The following is a 7,502-nucleotide window of genomic DNA, read 5'->3' as shown; positions in this document are numbered from 1 at the left end:
CAAACAGAAAGGCACTAATCACTCTCCAAGTACTTGATGCCTATTTAGCAAGCAGCCTTCATGCCCTGCTTTACTGCAATTCTTGGGTTTTTTTCTACGTTTTGAATAACAAGGCCTTTCCAAACCAGAGCCCTAGTCGAGCACCAAAATCAAACCTGCCCAAAAGGCAAGTACATTATCGTGAGACAGTAAATATCAAGAAGAGTTTAATTATCTATTATTTTACTTATTTATTTAAAACCAAGACAACAACTTAGCACTTGGCAGACAGGTTCCACCCTTTTAAATATTACAGTGTCAAGACAAAGCATCTATTGGCTCGCTCACTGTAATGGATAATGAAGAATGTTTCTTACCTACTAATGAGCTTGAATCTCCTCTAGAGTATATAGGAAATGGATGGTATCATTTAAATACAATCAACCATGAGATAGACCCCATGGGACCTCAGAAGCTATACTGTCTTATGTAGCTAGGTAAACTTCTGCTTCTATTTATTACGCTCAACAGTTCCAACACTTCATCATGAAGTTCTGCTGATTTTTTCATTGGGACCGGAATAGCAAAAGGACAGCTGTTTTCCATGTTTCTTACATCACACTCCAGATCTCCAGGTCTGCTCTGGCTTACAGCACATGCTCTAAATGGAAACCATGGCAGGATCCAGGCTGTTATACTCCAGGACAGGGGAATTTTGCAGTGGATACAGATGTAATTTCCCAGACGTAGGTAGCTAGCTCAAAAATTCGCTGCAATTCCATGTCGTCGTCTTAAGCAAAAGCTGGGGAGGGGTGGGGACACGCACATAATTTTTGCTCCGTTGTTAAGACACCAACAATTTCCAGACTCAGTTATTAACCGGGCATGAAACAGAAACAGGGATTTCTGCAGCCACGCTTGAGCAGTGCTAGACTACGTCAGATGCTATAAAAAGCCAGTCTGTTGTATCATCACCTCCTGGTCCATTGCAACCTCAACTGTATCAGTGACCATGGCATCACTAGAAATGTGTTTGTCATGTTGCTACAGGTCTGCACAACACACAAATCCATCTCTAGGAGCTGATAGCATAGGGTTTCTCCTGGTTTTTGAGATGTCAGCAGATAGCCAGACTTGCTGCTGCAAAAAAACTTGTACATGTGGTGGTGGCTGGGGGGGAATATAGGAGAAATAGTCTTGTGATCAAAGCAGGGTGGAGAAACTGGCTGCAGCAACTATCTGTGCCTTCAGCTGCTGAACTGTTCCTCCTCCTCAGTCGCAAGGAGATGCATAGCCAGGGCAGACCATGGGCACACAGCTGACCAACTGCATAGATTTCCAGAAAAGAGAAGGCAGCTGCCAGCTCCTGCCTTGATAAACAGGCAAGCACAAGTGCAATGTGTGCAAGACAGCTTTCGAGCATCAGAAGAATCCCTGGCACTTGGGTTGTTATTATTGGGGAAGGTATTGCAGCAAAGTAACATGTACTCAAGGGAGAGGTGCACTGAAGAAGTCCAAGGCTGAGCTAGTTGCTGCAGAAGCCACTGAGAAATTTGCTTTTTGTTTAACAGGGACCTGAGATGGATCCCAATGTGTCGTGTGAACCTCCAAAGGGCTCAGCTCCTTCTGAAGAGAAAGAAAAAAAAACCAAGCCACAGTTAGGGACCAAGCGTGGGATGGTCTGGAGGCACAGCCAGGGCATGACAAAGTCCCAAAGGACTGGGACCTTCTCAGGTAAGAGTAGCTCTTTAAACTGGGTACCAAAGGCAGTTTGGATTGAAGAAGGCAAGGGCCCATGCCTCCACTATGCAGCCCCCAAATTAGCACCAGCCCTAAGGCAGGAGCTTCCCAAAACAGTTGGTCCTGCCCCCCAGCTCAGCAACAGTTTTGACCCGCTGCATAACACTAGAGCCTAAAAATCCCATCAGGAGGAGGTGATGTGCCCAGCACCACCAGGACAGAGATGCACATTAAGTTTGTAGCTGGAAAAAGAGTAAGTTTGGGATGACAGATAGTGATGGGTTATGGATAAACTGCATAGGGGATCTCTATGCTCCATGCACTACAGCAATTCCTACCTCCCACAATCTGTGGGAGTCAAGAAAACATGAAATTTTTACTATCTTTATGAGACAGGATGACCTTGCCACACACACAGCTCTGAATAAGCAATGTAATGGCATCTCAGACACTCCAGATCATCTGTAAACTTATCATGCATTTGATTTACTGTCCACAAGCAGAGGTCTGCAATGAAATGCAAAGCCAAGGTAAACTTGCCCAGGCTCAAGTCCTGCTGCCAAACTAAAAGCAAGGCAAATCTCTGCAAAAGTTTGATTAATAATGGGTAAAGTGCCAAGCAAGTCTAGTGCAAACTATAATGCAGATCAAGGTTCCCCACTCAAACTAAGACGACCTTAGAGGTTTGGCTTGAATTTCCACAGCTAAAACCTGTCTATCAGGAATGCTCCAAATGCTACCATGAGCTTCTGTGGCCCTGCAGCTGTGCTAGCAGGGACATCTTCTCCCACCCCTGTTGCTTCTTGCTTTCCTTCACCTCCTCTCCCCTCCAGGTTCGCCTGCCCCCAGAGAGTCTTCCAGCAGCACCTTCACATGCCACACACTTCTGACATATATCCAACAGAAAACTGCCACTGTAGGGAGAGCAGCAGACAACTCCCTTTTCGTCAACTAAAGCGTTTCCACCAAGAGATCGCACTGCCACTGCTGCTGGAGCTCCCAGAGGTTGGAGGGGAAATGCCAAAAGACATCCTGCAAAGTCACCTTCTTCTCACTTGCTTGCCAGAAGGAGCCTGTAGCTGACAAACACTGAGAGACATCCTCTCTGCCGTTTGCTCAAGTACAACCTTCTATACCAAATGCTTGCTTTTCACACAGCAATCCCAGAAAATAAAAGCCAGTAGCCACTACATGACTTGTCTGCCCAGAAGCTGCTCTACTCCCAGCTAAGAGAGGTGTGTGAAATCCCAACCTGCCCAGGCTTCAGGGAATTTTTCCTTTGCTCACAGGAGCAGGACACCTGCAGATTTTAAGGACAGAAAGGAACACTGTGCTCTCATAGTCTGTCATCCCACGTCCCCAAGCCCGAGAGCGCTGCTTAGCAATTCCTGCACCAGTGTTTATTCCCACCACGCAAACAAACAGTACCCAAGCTGCAAGTGAGGCTGATAAAATGAGATTAGGAAAGAAATGCACTATGCAGGAATATTTTCCTTGTGACTTCGCAGCAGAAGCAGGATCAGCCACTGCTTCAGTGCAAGCCCAGCCTCCTCCTGCCTGTTAAAGCATTCAAAACCAGCCCTCAGCAGCACACATTTCTCCCCCAGTGCTGTGAACACTCGTAAATTAGAGGCTTCCGCGGGCAGGGACTGGCAGAGCCCTGGCAACGCTGTATAAGGGGCCACTGCAGCTAATGGGAGAAAGACGAGAACTTGGCAATTCATCCTCAAGTCTGCTTCTGAAACATCTCTCATTTGTACCAATTAGCCACACTGCTGCATTTGGGAGCATTAGAGATCTTTTTTTAATCCATCTTTTCATCTTTGTCTATGGCTTCTTTTAAGTTTTCAGCTGGTGTGATCTTTACTGTCCCATTCTTTGTTCAGATTACAATAATTTGTCATTTGTGTGCAGACAGTTTCTTAACTACTCCTGTGTTAGAAATAACCTTCTAAGCAATATTGGTTCTTTTATCTCCAGGGTCCTGCAAAGCACAGAGCTATTGAATGGCAAGGTATTAAGGATGCAAAGAAACACCCATAAGGCAACATATTAAATGTGAGCTCTCTCGCTATGGAAATGGAAGGATTGTACAGTACAATTGCTCAAATCCAGCCTGGGTTAGGAATAAAACCCTGCTTGAAAAAGGTTCATGGCACCAATTCTGTTTTATCATCTCTAGCCTTAATTCTGGAGGCTGGAAAAGTTCTGTAATGGTTTTATTTTATTGACAATTTAGGCATATTCACACATTCTTTTGCATTTTCTTTCCCTCAGCATAGTCATTCATGGAGTCATACACTTCAAGGCCAGACAGGAGTACAATTGGGATGATCTAGTTTTAGTTGCTGTGTAACAGAGGAGAATGAGAGATAGCATCATGAAGCCACATAAAATCTACTGGTCCTATGTCATTACTCCCAAGACTCTCAACAGACCCGACTGGGGAACTCTGGACCTGTGATTTTCATTTCTAGCTTTTCAAGACTTCAACATGTCCCAAGGGATTAGATTGCAGTAACATAATTCCAACATTTAAAAAAGCAAAATAAGCAACCTGCAGAACTATAGCACAATTAGCCCTGATGCCAGCACAGAAGAATAGCACATTTAAGACTACCAGGGAATTACAGGCTAGCACACAAAAGAGTGCAAGTGACTGTAAACCATGCTTTTGATGGAGTTGTCAAATCAAGCTATCTTTTTTGACAAGATTATAGGCTCACTGGATAAGCGAACTCTGCTGAGAGCGCACGCTTGGATTTCTCAAAGGCATTCAGTTTAGCATCACGTAAAGGCTTTATTTAAAAATATGCATCATAGGCAGTAAGTAGAGCACACATTACTCTACAAGCTGCCTGGCACATTTTAAATGTAGCTGTTACAGGAAGATATTTGGGATCTGGGGACATTATAACTAACAGGTTCCCCTGGGGACCTGCTGTTAGGACCAAGTCATCCCCCTTTTTAAAGATGCAGACATGGAAAATAAGTTATTCACAAAGAGAAATCCCTTCTTCCTCATTAGCACATCACTTACCAACATAATAGTCACAGCTTCTTTTCCCATTGCAGGCACAGGTTTGCCTACAAGGGCAGGGGTATCTCCCAAGCCAACTCATCTGCCAACACCCAGTATTGGCCACACATGTGGCTACGGACACACAAGGCAACCCTCAACCATATAGAATCTCCCCAGCCACAGCACAGATGATCTCCCACACAGCTGGGATCCCACTCCCGTTAAACTAGGAGAGTAAGTCAGGGTGTTCAGTTAAACCAGTTATCCATAGAGGTTTGAAACTCCCATCGCTGAAATCCTGTAAGAATAAGTTACACAAAAATATCTCAGGATGACAAAGGTGGAGCTGATCCTGCATGGATTAGGGGCTGGACTAGATGACCTCTTGAAAGCCTTTTTTTCCCCCCACTTTCTACAGCTCCTCTGACATGTAAATCTTACATACAATTTAAAAAAAAATAAATCCATTTTTACACATGTACGGCAAATAGAAGTGCAAAGAGTTACTTATATAAACACTACTCTGCAGGCATCGAATGTCCTCATTTAGGGATGCGATGGGACTGTAGATATTAAGCATCACCACACATGCAGGCATCTGACTGACTGCAGCTGACTGGAGACACTACAGTCTGAGCCCTAGCTAAGGTCACCTTGCTCAGGTATCTCTATAATGCACCATAAATTTAACTCCTTAAACCTGTCAGCGGTTTCCTGGATTACCTTAACCAGCTTTCTGCTTAGAGCACAGCTCCACGTCTATAAACAGGGGACATCACCATCCTTCTCAGACCATGGGCACATTGCAGCACAGCAAGGAGTTATAGTTTATTTTGTACTTCAGTGCATAGCATGCTCTGCTGTCTCATCGCTGGTCCCTGTAGTAATCCCTTAGATCACACACAGCCTGAAAAGTACCCATGGGGAACAACAGGCTCATGTCAGGACCCAAATACCATCATTTACCACTGGGGTTCAGCATGATGCACACAGGCAGGCTCAGCTGGAACTTCTCCCATATTGTTGGGACATGCCCTGACCCCAGGCTTCTTTTCTCAAGGGAAAAAACAATCTCAGAGGTGCAGCCCCGCCTGCACCAGCTACCAAAAGCAGCAGATATTAAGGGCAATGGAAATGGAAGAGAGCAAGAGATATGTCTACTGCCACCATGATATGCCTACTGCCAAGACTCAATTTTGGTGTGCTCACTTCTTCCAAAATATCCCAGCACAGGATGAGGAAAAAACCTCCCCTCTGGGGTGAGTCTGCTTGCTCTTCACTCTGTCAAGCCCAGGGGAAGATGGATGGCACTTAAAAGTCACTGGTCAGAGAAGGAAGAGGGTCAGAGCACAAAGACCATCTGTTGCCATCTGAGGACATCAGCTGAACAAAGAGGGAGTGAGCACCAGGACCAGGCTGGAAACCCCTGGGGAGCTGTAACCTTCATCCATCAAACAGGGAAGAGCAAGGGCCATGGCAGCATCTGTCAGTCCCCAGCAAGAGTAGCAGGTCCCTGAATATGTGCAAACCACCACAGCAAATGGTTTTTTCTCAAGATGTGGTCTTGGAGGTATACTACCTACTACTGCTTGGAGATGCAGCATATTGCCAAGAGCCTCACATTACAGGCTCACAGGACTGATTGCTAAGCCCTGCTGGCTGCTTCAGCGTTTTGGGCAGCCCACATGAATTACACAACTCAAATCCCAGGCAATACCACAAAATCTCTCTTGCATAAATACAGTCAGCCATAGCCATCCAAGGCTTCAGCAACATTATATATAACCAAGGAGGAATGCGGGCGGCTCTGTCCATGCATGCCTAAGGAATTATTTTAAACATGTTCAGGGGATTTAGAGCCAGCGTTTATGAAATAGTTGAGGCATATGGTAAGAAGTGTAACAATTAAAATACTGATGAACAACAGGTTAGGTCCAAGGTATTTGCTGGAAGCTTGCCAGCACCAGGCCAGTAAAGGTGCAGGTCGGTCATCTTGGTGTGACTTGCAGAAGAGAGTGTGGCAAGTAGGGTGAGGATGCCACAAGGCTCCAGTGATGGATCCTCATCCTTGCCTGTGCTCAGCCTTGGTGCTACAGTTAGTCTCTGGCCATCTGCACCAGCACTGGGTGAGTTTACAAGCAAAATCCTCTCTTCTGTGCCCTTCTAGAAACAGCTACAGCCCAAAAGTTATTGGGCTCCTTCTGGGTGCACACATGCCACAGGGCTAAATCAAGGGCACTTCACCAGCTGAACGAGCAGGAAGCTAACAATTTCCACAATTTCCATCAGCACTTCCCCTACCTACTTCAAACTGGCAGTGGAACCCACTGCTGATACCCCTTCGCCATCTCCTTATTGTCCCGTGGGCTCCATCTCACCTCCCTCCATGCCTGAGTGAACCCCAGTTTCCAGCAGATCTGCAGAAATACCTGTTGCTCTGTGCAGAGTTCTTAGGCCAATTAATCAGTTAATTTATCATAGCCCTTCCCAGCCATGACACAACCAGTCTGCTGCACAAGAACAGAGCTGCCCTGTACCTCCTTCCTCAGCACAGGAGGGCTGGAGGAACAGACATCTAGACCATGAGGGAAGACACATTCTAGAAATGGGGCACCCCATAATGACAAAACCCCAAACAGAAGATGTACCTGATGTGCTCCAACTGCTAGTGGAGGACAATCCCTAAGATCAGACTAGAAGTATCCCAACATAAAAAGCCTTAAAAGGCACATAGTATGAAATTCAGCTCCTCGGCACCAGG

Source organism: Phaethon aethereus (genome assembly GCF_964289735.1).
Source record: "Phaethon aethereus genome assembly, chromosome: 18".
Classification (NCBI taxonomy): Eukaryota; Metazoa; Chordata; class Aves; order Phaethontiformes; family Phaethontidae; genus Phaethon; species Phaethon aethereus.
This window is presented reverse-complemented; position numbering follows the sequence as displayed.